Below are 13971 nucleotides of genomic sequence, written 5' to 3'. Positions count from 1 at the left end.
CATATAAAATTGCCAGAAAAAGCGGCAACCTGAGGATTGGGAGCAGTTCAGAATTGAACAAAGGAGGACAAAGAGATTGATTAAGAGGGGAAAAATAGAGTATGAGAGTAAACTAGCAGGGAACATAAAAACTGACTGTAAAAGCTTCTATAAATATGTCAAGAGAAAAAGATTAGTGAAGACAAATGTAGATCCCTTACAGTCAGAAATGGGGGAAATTATAATGGGGAACAAAGAAATGGCAGAACAATTAAACACTTACTTTGGTTCTGTCTTCACAAAGGAGGACCCAAAAAACCTCCCAGAAATTTTAGGGAACCAAGGGTCTAGTGAGAGGGAGGAACTGAAGGAAATCAGTATTAGTAAAAAAAATAGTGCTAGGGAAATTAATGGGGCTAAAGGCTGACAAATCCCCAGTGCCTGATAATCTACATCCCAGAGTACTAAAGGAAGTGGCCCTGGAAATAGTAGATGCATTGGTGATAATCTTCCAAAATTCTATAGACTCTGGAACAGTTCCTACAGATTGGAGGGTGGCACCAGGCCCGGATGAAATGTACCTCTGGCTGTTAAAAGAAGCAAGGGAGGAAATAGCGGAGGCACTGACCATTATTTTTCAATCCTCACTGGATACAGGCGTGGTGTCGGAGGATTGGAGGACTCCTAACGTTGTACCATTGTTTAAAAAGGGAGCGAGGGATAGACCGAGTAATTACAGGCCAGTCAGTCTAACCTCGGTGTTGGGCAAATTATTGGAATCAATTCTGAGGGACAGTATAAACCGTCATTTAGAAAGGCACGGAGTAATCAAGGACAGTCAGGATGAAATTGTTAGGGGAACATCGTGTCTGACTAATTTGATTGAATTTTTTAAGGAGGTAACAAGGAGGGTTGATGAAGGTAGTGCATTTGATGTAGTCTAAATGGATTTTAACAAAGCTTTTGACAAGGTCCCACATGGCAGACTAGTCAAAAAAGTACAAGCCCATGGGATCCAAGGGAAAGTGGCAAATTGGATCCAAAATTAGCTCAGTGTCAGGAAGCAAAGGGTAATGGTCATCGGGTGTTTTTGTGACTGGAAGGCTGTTTCCATTGGGGTTCCTCAGGGCTCAGTACTAGGTCCCTTGCTTTTTGTGATATATATTAATGATTTGGACTTAAATGTCGGGGGCATGATTAAGAAGTTTGCATATGATACAAAAATTGGCTATGTGGTTGATAGTGAGGAGGAAAGCTGTAGACTGCAGGAAGATATCAATGGACTGGTCAGGTGGGCAGAAAAATGGCAATGGAATTCAATCCAGAGAAGAGTGAGGTAATGCATTTGGGGAGGGCAAACAAGGCAAGGGAACACACAATAAATGGGAGGATACTGAGTGGTGTAGAGGAAGTGAGGGACCTTGGAGTGCATGTCCACAGATCCCTGAAGGTAGCAGGACAGATAGATAAGGTGGTTAAGAAGACATATGGAATACTTTCCTTTATTAGCCGAGGCATAGAATATAAGAGCAGGGAGGTTATGCTGGAACTGTATAAAACACTGGTTCGGCCACAGCTTGAGTACTGCACACAGTTCTGGTCACCACATTAGAGGAAGGATGTAATTATACTAGAGAGGGTACAGGGGAGATTTACGAGGCTGTTGCTAGGACTTGAGAATTTTAGCTATGAAGTGAGATTGGATAGGCTGGGGATGTTTTCTTTGGAGCAGAGGAGGCTGAGGGGTGATTTAATTGTTCTGTGCAAAATTATGAGGGGCCTAGATAGAGTGGATTGGAAGGACCTATTTCCCTCAGCAGAGAGGTCAATAACCAGGGGGCATAGATTTAAAGTGCTTGGTAGAAGGATTAGAGGGGAGCTGAGGAAATTTTTTTTTGACCCAGAGGGTGGTGGGGGTCCGGAACTCACTGCCTGAAAGGGTGGTAGAGGCAGAAACCCTCAACTCATTTAAAAAGTATCTGGATGTGCACTTGAAGTGCCGTAACTACAGGGCCACGGACCAAGTGCTGGAAAGTGGGATTAGGCTGGGTGGACACGATAGGCCAAATGGCGTCCTTCTGTGCCGTAAATTTTCTATGATTCTATGATTAATATATATCAAGAAAAGCAGTGGTCCCAGCACCGACCCCTGGCGAACAGCACTGTACACCTCCCTCCTGTCCGAAAAACAACCGTTTACCACTACTCTCTGTTTCCTGTCCCTTAGCCAATTCTGTATCCATGTTGCTGCTGTCCCCTTTATTCCATGGGCCGCGATCTTGATGATATGCCTACCATGGTGCACTTTATCAAACGCCTTTTGAAAGTCCATATAGACCACATCGACTGCATTGCCCTCATCTACCCTTCCTGTTACCTCATCAAAAAACTCTATCAGGTTACTTAAACACGATTTGCTTTTAACAAATCCGTGCTGGCTTTCCCTAATCAATCCACACTCAGCTAAGTGACTGTTAATTCTCTCCCGAATTATTGTTATCGCAGCTGCTGCTTAGACTAAAATAATAGCATTGGTGGGAGCTTGGTGACTTGATAGTGGCGTGAGTTATTGCTCTAAGATCGGTTTTCTTAAAACACGTTTTCCAGTTGGCCTGAGCTCGTTTGCTTAGCTCCCAGAGAGCATGATCCCTAGCTGAATGACTTTCATTGTCGTGTATGTATGAATTTGGAAATGTGCGACAATCATTTTGCCACAGATCGAGTTTAAGCACCCGGCTGATGAGACTTAGCACACAGCATGTGAGCCAGCTTTGTTGGGCAAAATCAAAAAATGTCAGATCAGTTTCCTGATGATGATAAAGTGTGCTCAAGTTAAGCCTCAGATAGAAAATTAGTTACTGGCCCAGATTTTGCTTTGGCAGGGCATCTCACAGCGTCTGCTTAGACTTGCTCTTGCACGTTCAGGTTTTTTAATTTTTTGCGTGGCAAGTTGCTGGAAGTGCAAGCTGATAATGTTGCAGCGAGGGAAAAAGAGCATCTGGGACCTGAGTGAACAGGGCAAGCAACTGTATCTCCTTAAACAATCGGATTAAAGGATTGAGAAATTAACATCGCAAGGACTGAGCAGGAAGTGTAAATTAGAATGGGTGAACTCAATGCCAAATCAGGTACAGAAAGAGAAATAAAGAGAGGGAAATAAAGATTGGATTAAGAGAGAGAGAAAAAAGACACAAAGGAAATGTAACTTTTAAAAAAAAATGTTACATTTTTTTTTAAAGTTACATTTAAAAAATCTCCAACAACAATTAAAGCCTGAAGGAATGAGACTCCACACTTGTAATAGTTAATTTTCAGTTCCAGAGAGGTTGATTGGCAGCCATTAACAAGTATAATATTTAAAGGGTACTTAGACTGGAATGGACAAGACTTAACTTTCTGTGACGAGTTTAGTTTGTATCTACCGTACAAATACAGCAACTTCACGCCATTCAATGTATTTTAGTCGTGAGGCAGATAACGAGATGCCGTTTTCGCAAAACTAACAGTGGAACAGGACATTTAGTGTATTGATGTGCACTGACCTGGACCATTTCTGCTGGCATTGATGTATGAAGTGCTTTGTGCAGAAGCAGGAACAGAAATTGTACTTACCCACCTTTAGCTTGTCATGCTAATTGTTGTCAGAATAGTAATCTGAACTTCACATGTGCAGCAACCTAGAAAACTAGCAAAATCTGACACAACCCCAAAAAAACTGACTGCTCAAAAAAATCCCTAAAAACAGTCCAAATGGTACATGGAGTTACATGAAGTACCTTGGAACGCAGGATTGCCATCTTCAGCTGCAGGAATGGCCAACTTTAATCACTTTTCTTACAGGGAAGAAAAAATAGAATGTACTCAAGACTGCTTTCTAGCCCAGTATATTTCAAGTCCAACAAGAGAAGAAGCATTACCTGATTTAGTTCTGGGAATTGAAGTGAGCCAGGTAACTGAACTTCCAGAATTCTCTACATTCTAGAATGGTCCCAGGGGATTGGAAGGGAGCAAATGTAACCCCCCTATTCAAGAAAGGAGGGAGAGAGAAAACAGGGAATTATAGGCCAGTTAACCTGACATCAGTAGTAGGGAAAATGCTAGAATCTATTATTAAGGAAGTAGTAACAGGGCACTTTAGAAAACCATGATATGATTAGTCAGAGTCAACACGGTTTTATGAAAGGGAAATCATGTTTGACAAATCTACTGGAGTTTGTTGAGGATGTAACTAGCAGGATGGATAAGGGGGAACCAGTGGATGTAGTATATTTGGATTTTCAAAAGGCATTCGATAAGGTGCCACACAAGAGGCTGTTACACAAGATTAGGGCTCATGGGATTGGGGTTAATATATTAGCATGGAAAGAAGATTGGTTAATGGACAGAAAAAAAAGAGTAGGAATAACTGGGTCATTTTCGGGATGGCAGATCGTAACTAGTGGGGTGCCACAAGGATCAGTGCTCGGGCCTCAGCTGTTTACAATATATATCAATGACTTAGATGAGGGAGCCGAGTGTAATGTATCCAAGTTTGCTGATGATACAAAGCTAGGTGGGAAAGTAAGCTGTGAGGAGGATGCAAAGAGGCTGCAAAGGGATATAGACAGGTTAAATGAGTGGGGGCGAAGGTGGCAGATGGAGTATAATGTGGGGAAATGTGAAATTATCCACTTTGGTAGGAAGAATAGAAAAGCAGAATATTTTTTAAAAGGTGAGAGACTAAGAAATGTTGGTATTCAGAGGGATTTGGGTGTCATTGTACACGAATCACAGAAAGTTAACACGCAGGTACAGCAAGCAGTTAGGAAGGTAAATGGTGTGTTGGTCTTTATTGCAAGGGGGTTGGAGTATAAGTGTAAGAAGGTCTTGCTGCAAGTATATTGGGCTCTGGTGAGACCACAACTGCAGAACACTTTTAGTCTCCTTACCTAAGGAATGATAAACTTGCCTTAGAGGGGATGCAACGAAGGTTCACTAGATTGATTCCTGGGATGAAAGGAATGTCCTATGAGGAGAGATTGAGTAAAATGGGCCGATACTCTGGAGTTTAAAAGAATGAGAGGTGATTTCATTGAAACGTAAAAAATTCTTAGAGGGTTTGACAGGGTAGATGCTGAGAGGCTGTTTCCCTGGCTGGAAAGTCTAGAACGAGGGGTCATAATCTTAAGATAAGGGGTCGGCCATTTAGGACTGAGATGAGGAAAAATTTCTTCACTCAGAGGGTTGTGAATCTTTGGAATTCTCTATCCCAGAGGGCTGAGGATGTTCATTCGTTGAGTATATTCAAGACTGTGATCTATAGATTTTTGGACTCCATGGGAATCAAGGGATATTGGGATCAGGCAGGAAAGAGGAGTTTAGGTAGAAGATCAGCCACAATATTACTTTTTAAAAAATTCATTCATGGGATGTGGGTGTCGCTGGCGAGGCCAGCATTTATTGGCCATCCCTAATTGCCCTTGAGAAGGTGGTGGTGAGCCGCCTTCTTGAAGCGCTGCAGTCCATGTGGTGAAGGTTCTCCCACAGTGCTGTTAGGAAGGGAGTTCCAGGATTTTGACCCAGCGACGATGAAGGAACGGCGATATATTTCCAAGTCGGGATGGTGTGTGACTTGGAGGGGAACGTGCAGGTGGTGGTGTTCCCATGTACCTGCTGCTCTTGTCCATCTAGGTGGTAGAGGTCGCAGGTTTGGGAGGTGCTGTCGAAGAAGCCTTGGCGAGTTGCTGCAGTGCATCCTGTGAATTGTACACACTGCAGCCACTGTGCGCCGGTGGTGAAGGGAGTGAATGTTTATGGCGGTCGATGGGGTGCCAATCAAGCGGGCTGCTTTGTCCTGGATGGTGTCGAGCTTCTTGAGTGTTGTTGGAGCTGCACTCATCCAGGCAAGTGGAGAGTATTCCATCACACTCCTGACTTGTGCCTTGTAGATGGTGGAAAGGCTTTGGGGAGTCAGGAGGTGAGTCACTCGCCACAGAATACCCAGCCTCTGGCCTGCTCTTGTGGCCACAGTGTTTATATGGCTGGTCCAGTTAAGTTTCTGGTCAATGGTGACCCCCAGGATGTTGATCGTGGGGGATTCAGTGATGGTAATGCCGTTGAATGTCAAGGGGAGGTGGTTAGACTCTCTCTTGTTGGAGATGGTCATTGCCTGGCACTTATCTGGCGCGAATGTTGCTTGCCACTTTTGAGCCCAAGCCTGGATGTTCTCCAGGTCTTGCTGCATGCGGGCTCAGACTGCTTCATTATTTGAGGGGTTGCGAATGGAACTGAACACTGTGCAATCATCAGTGAACATCCCAATTTCTGACCTTATGATGGAGGGAAGGTCATTGATGAAGCAGCTGAAGATGGTTGGGCCTAGGACACTGTCCTGAGGAACTCCTGCAGCAATGTCCTGGGGCTGAGATGATTGGCCACCAACAACCACTACCATCTTCCTTTGTGCCAGGTATGACTCCAGCCACTGGAGAATTTTCCCCCTGATTCCCATTGACTTCAATTTTACTAGGGCTCCTTGGTGCCACACTCAGTCAAATGCTGCCTTGATGTCAAGGGCAGTCACTCTCACCTCACCATACTGAATAGTGGAGCAGGCTCGAGGGGCCATTTGGCCTAGTCATGCTCCTATTTCTTATGTTCTTATGTTCTGAGAGAGTAGGAGAATAATTGGAAACATAAGGTTCGATCTGAAAATAAAAAATGGTAATGAACAGTCAAAGATCAGGGTGCTAGACTGGTTAAAAAAAATAAAAACAAAGTTCAATGAAATAAGAAAGAGATCTGGCCCAAATTAACTGCACAGAAAAGTTAGCAAACAGGATAGGGTCGATTTTAACTCATCCCATCCGCAGAGAATGGAGTGGGGTGGGCCTTTAAAATTTAGGGTTTTGACTTATCGTCCATTACCACTGTAATCACACTGTCCACCATTTTAAATGCACACTGCATTTAGGTGGCTGAGGTGCCTGCTGGAAGCAGGCGGAAGCCTCGTGAATTTATGCAAATCGGGGTCCTGTTTTGTCACTGGGACCCTGATTGCATGTTAACTGGGGCCTGAACGGGGAGGCCGCTGTCGCTTTCCTGCCAGGCTGAAGCAGGACTGCAGCTGGTCTGCAGACGGAAGAAGTCCTCCAAGGTAAGTAGAAAACTTTGTGGAGCCAGGAGGAACAAGTGCTACTCCGGGCTCCAAAAGGAAAGTTGTGATGTCCCCGGCCCCAGACTTCAAGAAGGGTAAGGAGGACAAACTGGGTAACTATAACACCAATTAACCTTACATGCGTTACGGCCAAACTCTTAGAATCCACTGCTGCCAATAAAATTGGACAGCATTTAGAAACGTATGGATTAATCAAGGGTATCCATTGATTTGTAAAAGGAAAGTTGTGCTTAACAAATTTAAGAGTTTTTTGAAAAAATGACTGGATAAATAATGGCAATGCAGTAGATTTGTTGCGGTTAGGGCAATGGGGAAAGAGGTGGAAGATGCTGCATTTGGGAAGAAAAACCAGTTAGGAAAGTGTACATTCATTGGAAAGATAATGAAGGATGCAGAGGAACAGAGATCAAAGGGTTAAAATATGTAATTCCCTGAAAGTGCAAGTACAGGTTCATATAAAGACCAATAACAGTTTGTGTTTTATGGGCAGAATAGGCATGTAATTGGCAAATTAATTTCAATATAGATAAGTGTGAGGTGGTGCATTTGGTAGGAAGAATAAGGAGACCTCATACTGCTTGGATAATAAGAGTTTAAATGGGATAGAGGGGCAAAGGGGTACATATACACAAATCACTAAAAATAGCAATGCAGGTCAATAAGGTCATAAAAAAGGCAAATCAAGCATTAGGGTTCATTTATAGAGGGATAGAATTGAAAAGCGAAGAAGTTATGTTAAACTTCTATAGAACCTTGGTTAGACCGCACTTAGAGTATTGTGCACAGTTCTGGTCTCCATATTATAAAAAGGGTATAAAGGCATTGGAGAGGGTGCAAAAAAGATTTGCAAGGAGATACCAGAATTGAGAGGATATCATTATCAGGAAAGCTGAACAGGCTCTTTTCTCTAGAAAAGAGAAGACTGAGGGGTGACCTGATAGAACTCTTTAAGATAATGAAAGGGTTTGATAGGGTAGATGTAGAGAAACTGTTTCCGTTTGTGGGGGAGTCCAAAACTAGAGGTCATAAATATAAAATAGCCACTAATAAATCCAATAGAAGAAACTTCTTTACCCAATGAGTGGTAAGAATGTGGAACGCACTACCACAAGGAGTAGTTGTGGCAAATAGCATGGATGCATTTAAGGAGAAGCTAGATAAGCACATGAGGGAGAAAGGAATAGAAGGATATCCTGATAGGGTTAGATGAAGTAGGGAGGGAGGAGGCTCGTTTGGAACATAAATGCAGCCATAGACCAGTTGGGCCGATTGGTCATTTTCTGTGCTGTAGTGGGTAAGTTGTTAGAGGGTATTCTGAGGGACAGGATCTACAGGCATTTGGAGAGGCAGGGACTAATTAGGAACAGTCAGCATGGTTTTGTGAGAGGAAAATCATGTCTCACGAATTTGATTGAGTTTTTTGAAGGGGTAACCAAGAAGATAGATGAGGGCTGTGCAGTAGACGTGGTTTACATGGACTTCAGCAAAGCATTTGACAAGGTACCGCATGGTAGGTTGTTACATAAGGTTAAATCTCATGGGATCCAAGGTGAGGTAGCCAATTGGATACAAAATTGGCTTGACGACAGAAGACAGAGGGTGGTTGTAGAGGGTTGTTTTTCAAACTGGATGCCTGTGTCCAGCGGTGTGCCTCAGGGATCGGTGCTGGGTCCGCTGTTATTTGTTATTTATATTAATGATTTGGATGAGAATTTAGGAGGCATGGTTAGTAAGTTTGCAGATGACACCAAGATTGGTGGCATTGTGGACAGTGAAGAAGGTTATCTGGGATTGCAACGGGATCTTGATCAATTGGGCCAGTGGGCCGATGAATGGCAGATGGAGTTTAATTTAGATAAATGTGAGGTGATGCATTTTGGTAGATCGAATCGGGCCAGGACCTACTCCGTTAATGGTAGGGCGTTGGGGAGAGTTATAGAACAAAGAGATCTAGGAGTACAGATTCATAGCTCCTTGAAAGTGGAGTCACAGGTGGATAGGGTGGTGAAGAAGGCATTCGGCATGCTTGGTTTCATTGGTCAGAACATTGAATGCAGGAGTTGGGATGTCTTGTTGAAGTTTTACAGGGCATTGGTGAGGCCACACTTGGAGTACTGTGTACAGTTCTGGTCACCCTATTATAGAAAGGATATTATTAAACTAGAAAGAGTGCAGAAAAGATTTACTAGGATGCTACCGGGACTTGATGGTTTGACTTATAGGGAGAGGTTGGATGGACTGAGACTTTTTTACCTGGAGAGTAGGAGGTTTAGGGGTGATCTTATAGAAGTCTATAAAATAATGAGGGGCATAGATAAGGTCGATAGTCAAAATCTTTTCCCAAAGGTAGGGGAGTCTATAACGAGGGGGCATAGATTTAAGGTGAGAGGGGAGAGATACAAAAGGGTCCAGAGGGGCAATTTTTTCACTCAAAGGGTGGTGAGTGTCTGGAACGAGCTGCCAGAGGCAGTAGTAGAGGCGGGTACAATTTTGTCTTTTAAAAAGCATTTGGACAGTTACATGGGTAAGATGGGTATAGAGGGATATGGGCCAAGTGCAGGCAATTGGGACTAGCTTAGTGGTATAAACTGGGCGACATGGACATGTTGGGCTGAAGGGCCTGTTTCCATGTTGTAACTTCTATGATTCTATGATTCTATGATGAGACCTTAGCTTGGTTGCTGGGCTGGACTCTGCATTCAATTACTGGCAATGTAAATGTACCCATTGTTCCCAGCAGTATAGAGTGGAAATGTGTCAATATTCTCCAGCACTTTAGGGAATCTCATATTAATGGGCCAACACATAAATATTAGGACCTCTGAAACTGGTTGAAAAAGATTTTTAAAATTATGATCCAGTCTCCACTCCTTTTCCCTCTGCTTTGTGCCCAGGAAATAGGTATATCTAGGAGCAAGTGGCTATTGAGGCAGAGACAATAGCCAGGAATTTCCTTAGAGCTGCGCACGCTCTGCTGTCGTAACTTTGCAGGAAGTGAAGCCCCGTTTATGCGCGCAAAATGAGTATCTGCCACACTTCCAGGCCAGTCATGGCGGCAGCTCTGAGGACATTCCCGGCAAATAATATAATTTAAAAAGGAATTAGATAACTATTTGAAAAAAGTATTGGAAAAGGATACAGGGAAGACGCAATGAATGATTTTAGACCAGACAGCTCCAGCTGAGGAGCTGGCACTGGCAAAGGTATGATCGGCCAAATGGCCTCTGTATGTGCTGTAAATTCCATGATTCCATAATTCTATAAATGTAGAGTTAACTCATGTTAACTCATGAAGAAACCAGAATTTTAATTTTTACTAAATACAAGAAGTATCGAGATAGTACATTCTAGAAAATGTGTTATTTCTAACCAATATTCATCTCCTAATCCATATTATTGGGACAACTACAATTTCTATCAATTTTTTCACTCAAAGAGTGTCTGGAACGAGCTGCCAGAGGCAGTAGTAGAGGCGGGTACAATTTTGTCTTTTAAAAAGCATTTGGACAGTTACATGGGTAAGATGGGCATAGAGGGATATGGGCCAAGTGCAGGCAATTGGGACTAGCTTAGTGGTATAAACTGGGCGACATGGACATGTTGGGCCGAAGGGCCTGTTTCCATGTTGTAAACTTCTATGATTCTATGATTCTATGATATAACTCGATGTAACCAGGATCATGAAGTACAAGCACAAAAAGGTAATGATACATTGGGTTAGGCCACAATTATACTATGTGCAATTTTGGGCACCACATTAAAAAAAGGACATTAAAGTCATGGAGACTATATAGCATCAGTGGATGGCATCAGTGATGAGAAGCTATAAATTGCAAAGAGAGAAGTGAGATAATGGGACTATTTCCAGTGGGGCAGAGATAGCTAATAGGAGATTTAATGGAGGTTTTTTTAAATTAGGAAAGGTTTGCATCATCTGCATAGGGAAAGTATATTTCTGCTGGTTGGGACGCAGTGACAATGGGACATCGTTCTAAAATTGTCACTACTAATGAGGAGAGATATTAGAATTTTTTTTTTCGCAGAGTTGTTAGAGCCTGAAATGTTTTCTCACAGGAGGTAGTTGAGGCAGAAATCATTACATCTTTTATGGGGAGATTAGATAAACATTTGAAGTAGAGAAAGATACAAGGCTATGGGAGGACAGCGAGGCATTGGGATTAGTTTTGGATTGCCCTGCCAAAGAGTCAGTACAGACATGATGAGATAATGTCATCTCTTTCTGTGCTGTCAGCCCATACGGTCACATAGAATCGCAGTGTCCATTTAGCAATTACTGAAGGGAAATGTGAGGCTGAAGCCATACAATTTATTTTCTCCAACCGATCCAATTGTACAATAACTTCCAATCCCAGTGAAAAATGTTGATTTTTCTTGTGAAACACTGACAAGCTGACTAGCGCATTGATTGCCAACTTAGAAAGTTGATGGTTGGCATGTATGATTTAATTTACTTAGATGGTAAAAGTCTGGTCCAATCTCTTTGTGATAAAACAAAATTTTCTTCAGGATGTGCTAAGCTCATGGGACAGGATTCCAAACTGTAATCACCCTGTAGTTTTGAAGTGCCTGGAATTCTGACTTGATGGAATTTGGACTGATGCCCAGTTCACTCAGACTACAGCTAGAAGCTTGTTGTGACTCAGTACAGGAAAATCTTGTGGGATCCATTTCATTCTGTCACGGTTTATGAAATGAGTCTTTAAGATCATTTCCACGTAATCCCATTGCTTAACAATGTTCTTCACATTGCTCTACTTTTAAGCTTATTGCTTGAAATATCTCTCTGCAAGACCCACTTTGGTAGTCTTAGTCTCAGTTTGAAGGTTTAGGGATTTTTAAAAAATGTGTTCTCAGGATGTGGGTGATGCTGGCTGTGCCACATTTATTGTCCACTCCTAGTTGCCCTGAGCAAACTGCTCTGTTTTGGATGATGTCGAGCTTCTTGAGTGTTCTTGTGGCTTCATCCATCCAGCCGAGTGATGAATAGTTGCATTGCTGACTTGAGCCTTGTAAATGATGGAGCGATTTTAAGGTATGAGGAGGTAAGCCATTCATCGCAGTGTACCCAGCCTCTGCCCTGATTGTGTAGCTGCGGTGTTGATACAGCTGGTCCAGTTAAGCTTCTGGAAGTGATCCAAAGATGTTGAAGGTCAAGTGGAAATGACTGGGCTTTCTATTGTTTGAGATGGTCATTACCTGACACTTCGGTGGCATGCATGCTCAAGTCTGGATGTTATCTAGATCCTGCTGTTGGCTGGCATGGACTGCTCCATTGTCGGAGGAGTTGTGAATGGAGTGGAATGGTCACCAAACAGGCCTACCCCGACCTTATCTCTAAAATATGATATTGTTAAAGATTAAAATATTAATACCTAACTCAGGCCAAGACATGATTGCAGGTGCTGAAATATATATGAGCGAGTGAATTTATGACTTACTGCAAGAACAACCGAATAATGTTCCAATCTCACAATCTTAAAGGCAAGGGAGGAATGTGGGGGGGGTGGGGAGTTGGACTAATTGGATAGCTCTTTCAAAGAGCCGGCATCGGCATCATGGGCTGAATGGCCTCCTTCTGTGCTGTAACATTCTATGATTCTGGGTGAATCATGTCTCCAGTTCTAAGCAGTATGTTTAATGCTAAACCCATAGTGTATGGGGGAAACTTTCATCTGGAGAATGAAAAATCCTCTGTCTCAGTAAGTAATTTTCTTTGATGCAGCAATACTTGAAATGTCTATTCCATTATCGGTACTGAAAGTGCTACAGTACCCAGATAATACATTGCTCTCATGATCTAGAGGTTGTAAAACAATGCTCACTTTATTTATGCTCAATATGCCTGACATTTTCTCCAACGTTTAGATTTCTTGCATGATGAAATGTGCAAAAGAAAATGCCTTTCTTTCCATCTGAAATCAGTATTCATGAAGCACATTGGGCTTGATTTTAAATCTAAGTTTTGGGGATGGGGGGGGGGCTGCAAAATTGCAGAAATGCAGAGCAGGTTCGGAAGCCGGCTCCAACCTGCCAACTTCCGAGTTCCCCACAGACCCACCTGTGTGCGCGCAGTCTTCCCGAAACCGGAAGTCCCACCGGCTTTAATTGCCGGCGGGATGATAGTTAAAGAACCAAATGTACCTCATTGAGGTACTTAAGGCACTTTACTTATGACATATTAGGTAGTTAGAACGATTTTTAACTTACCTGGGCAGCTTACCCACGGCTTCTGATTCAGGGCTGGTTACATTCAAGGGCTGGATCAAGCAAAAAGAAACAAAGTAAATTAAATAAAAAACCATTACACAAAGTTAAAACACAAAATCAACCTACCTATCCACCCTGCTCCGATGTCCGATGTCTCCCTTTCCGATCTCCCCCTCTTCAACCCCCCCCGATGTCCCCTTGATCTCCCCCTCTTCACCCCCTGATGTCCCCCAATCTTCCCCTCTCCCGCCCCGACCTTCCCCTCTCCCTCCCGATCTTTCCCTCTCCCCCCCCCCCCCCCCCCGCCGATTTTCCACTTCCCCCCCGATCTTCCACTCTCATCCCCCCCCCCCGATCTTCCACTCTCCCTCCCCTTTCTCTGTGTGCACAGCAGAGAAAAATTGGCCCCAATATCTTCATATTTATCTCTATTTACCCTATTGCAAAATAAACATATTTAACATAAATTACCTTTTATCTTTAATCCTCTACTTTGAAAATTAATTTCTCATCAGATTCTGTTACCCTCCTTCCCAAACATACCAATGGCTGACAAAAAATGTAGTCAAGCAAATCACTCATTGCTACCAGTACTGCTGTGCAGCTGT

General features: G+C 43.0%; 1 protein-coding gene across 5 annotated transcripts in view; it reads left to right on the top strand.

Moving 5' to 3' along the window:
- cdk14 (cyclin dependent kinase 14) overlaps positions 1-13971 on the top strand; it is a 634917-nt gene that overhangs the window by 338961 nt on the left and 281985 nt on the right. The window lies entirely within an intron of this gene.

Source organism: Heptranchias perlo, chromosome 2 (assembly GCF_035084215.1).
Source record: "Heptranchias perlo isolate sHepPer1 chromosome 2, sHepPer1.hap1, whole genome shotgun sequence".
In the NCBI taxonomy this organism is placed as follows: domain Eukaryota; kingdom Metazoa; phylum Chordata; class Chondrichthyes; order Hexanchiformes; family Hexanchidae; genus Heptranchias; species Heptranchias perlo.
Note: the sequence above shows the minus strand (reverse complement) of the source record. Positions and strands in the feature narration are given on the sequence as shown.